Raw genomic sequence first — 2909 nt, forward strand, 5'->3', positions numbered from 1 at the left:
TTTTGGCCTGAAACACAAGATGAAATAAAGACATTACATACAAATGCTCTCAAATAAAGACAACACCACTAACTACTAGTTCTGGCAGTAGTTAATCCACAGGTTACCTTTCTTCTGCTTCCTTTTTCCCTCTTGGTTGGCAGCATTCTTGGACCTCCTCCTCACAGGTTATTCTTTGGTTATGGGCTCAAAAAAAAAACAACAAAAAAACAAACACATCACTCCTTTTAAAGGCCATCATTCAAACTTCCTGTGGCCTAAGAAGTTGGGGGGAAAAATAAATAACCAAATCGCACTCACAGTTAAACACTTACCGGTTTAAAGACGGCTTTGTGGGTAATTCACCGTGTAGTATTTGTTCTTTCCAGCCCCGATGTCCTGTAAACATTTCACAACACTTAATGCTGGCCAAAAGTGTCATTTCCAGTAACAAAAACAAAAAAAACCCCAAAACAAAACAAAAAAAGTTCTTACTCGAGTAGCTCAGAAATGGCCAGGACGATGTCGTTCACGTAACAGAAACCAGATGCTTCGAACTTCTTGGCGTGGTGGAGTCCACCGGCCCAAGTGATGGCGATAGTGGTCTGCTGCTCCCTGAAGGGATTTACTTAATCAATGTTATACGGGCACACACGCTTAAATAGTGAAAATGTAAAATAGAATAATGAATGAGTAAATGTGTACACTAGATAACGTGTCGTCTTCTTCATCATTCCAATTTACTACAAAGTGCAAGCAACGTTTTAAAACAAACGCACAGAATAAGCCGCTTCTTCGCCAACACACGTGGCTAAAGTCGCAACACCTAAAATGTCTGGACCACCCAAACTAAGAGTGCAGATATTTAGAGGCCGAATAGCATGCTGACTGAAGCGATACGTGCAGTCTGAGTTAGTTTGAATGTGGAAACCGTGCGGCTCAAACAGGCTACTAGGCTAGGCTACTAACAGGTTTAGCACGCTAACCGGCAGCCCCACTCGGCGGGTCAGCAGCGTACGGACGGTTTAAAACAGACCGTCCGCACGCTCTGCGGAATACTGGTTTTTCACATGACGCATTAATCGCCCAAGTGAAGAGAACCTGAGATGGAAATACGTACCGTCGAAAAAAAATAGCAAACGGTCTTTCTGATGTCTTCACACAGCGCCATTTTGCAACCATCCCCAGGGTGGAAAGAATTACCGCGGCGCCTCGTTATCCAATCACAAGCGTCCTGCACGGCACCTACAATCCACCAGGTGCAGGCTCATTAGTTTGTTAATGGGTAGATACACACAGTCACTGCACACTATTGTCAGTGCAGCTAAAGGAAAATTCCAGCAACTCTTATAGTGATTTATGCTGCAAATACTTATCACATCAATTATCACCAAATATCTGCAAATGTTACAAAAAAAATGGCCAAGAAACGAAGCAGCAACACATTGTTTGCGTCTATCTGTGACAATACCAAGGATACATTTTAGCTCTGGGAACTGACATCTTTTGTTTGCAGCTTCGTCGACAAATATGATTGTTGCCGTAAAATGCTTTTGCTGCTGAAGGGAATGGGGCGCTCAAACTGCTAGCAAGCAAGACAAATGCAAAAAAAAAAAACACTGCAAAGTAAATATTGCCTGCTACCCCCCCCCCGCCCCCCCCAAAAAAAAATAATATCGCAACATGTCAAAATCACAAAAAAACAAGTAAGACTATAGTCTTACGATTGTAAAATTTTCTACACCACACTGGTCCCTCAGCAGCTACTGCACATACAGTATTAGGAACCTGTTTATCCATGTGAGTCAGGAGTGATGTCATCTCTGTTAGTTTCAGTTTTTGACTGTAATCCAATCTTCATTTTCGCAGTAACCACATCTACCGGCCACATCAAATGTGTCACAGAAACTACCGTATTTACTTTAAGTCGCACCAGCCACACAAAAAAAAAAAAAAAAAAAAAAAAGCATAATGAAGAAGAAAAACAAACCATATACTGTATGTCACTCCAGAGTATATGTCACACCGGTGCCCACTAGTGGCTGTCAGTGTGAAAATAACGCACATGTAAATTTTACATGGTACAGGAGTAGAAGATACTAGTACACAAGCCTAGAGTGCCCTCTATCAGCTATCAGTGTGAAAATAAATTACATTTAAAATATATAAGTCGCACCTGAGGGAGTGCGACATATCGTCCAGAAGACACTGTTCCAAAGCGTAGCGGTTAGCATGCCTGCCTCTGAAGCGAAGAGCGGAGAGTCCTGGGTTTGATTCCCAGAGGAATCGCATGCTTGTAATGTCACTCCTCCTTTGTAAGTCACTTTGGATAAAAAGTGTCTTCTAAATGCGTAAAAGTAAGTCTGAATATATATTTTTTTTTTTCCAGTGAGGAACCCAAGTGTGTAGCCTTTGTATGTACTAGTTGGAGTTAAAAAAGGAGAAGGAAGAGTGAAAAGGATATTACAGAACCATAGTTCACCGTGATGTCTTTATATGCTGTGCATCCAAGACATTGAAAGAACCAAAAACCCGAAAGTGACCCCAGGTCTAAATGTGACTGTTAATCATCGTTTGTGTTTTCCCGTGTCGCTGTAATGGGAGAACGGCAGCTGGGAATACCCATTCCGACATGGACGTCTGTTTTTAGACTCCGTCCGGTAAGTCCCGGCCTCAACCTGTTCTTGAAAGTTTGAATCTGAAAGTGAAACGATACATTTTTAAAGCTTAGTCATACGCAGCTCATCAGGTGTCTCTATAAACTGTCACTGGTTTCCATGTGATCCTTTTATACAGGAAACGGACTGCAAGTCATTTAACAGAATCTGACATAATACATTCTTTAGAAACACTAGTGGAAAGTGTTACAAACACCCACCGTTAATTAGTGTTTTTACTGGCACGGATTTGTTTATTCAACCCATGATTCA

General features: G+C 41.6%; 2 long non-coding RNA genes across 2 annotated transcripts in view; both read right to left on the minus strand.

The window, feature by feature from the left end:
- Positions 1 to 1584, minus strand: part of LOC103394312 (uncharacterized) — a 2846-nt gene extending 1262 nt beyond the window's left edge. The window contains exon 1 of the long non-coding RNA XR_001761466.2: positions 1100 to 1584. This is a non-coding gene — a long non-coding RNA (uncharacterized LOC103394312). The remainder of the gene's footprint in view (positions 1 to 1099) is intronic.
- Positions 16 to 585, minus strand: LOC103394311 (uncharacterized). The gene is made up of 3 exons (XR_523133.1): positions 475 to 585; positions 315 to 378; positions 16 to 186 (listed from the first exon to the last, which is right to left on the minus strand). It is a non-coding gene; the product is annotated as an uncharacterized LOC103394311 (long non-coding RNA).
- Positions 1585 to 2909: the final 1325 nt, after the last annotated feature.

Source organism: Cynoglossus semilaevis, chromosome 18 (genome assembly GCF_000523025.1).
Source record: "Cynoglossus semilaevis isolate Cse_v1.0 chromosome 18, Cse_v1.0, whole genome shotgun sequence".
In the NCBI taxonomy this organism is placed as follows: Eukaryota; Metazoa; Chordata; class Actinopteri; order Pleuronectiformes; family Cynoglossidae; genus Cynoglossus; species Cynoglossus semilaevis.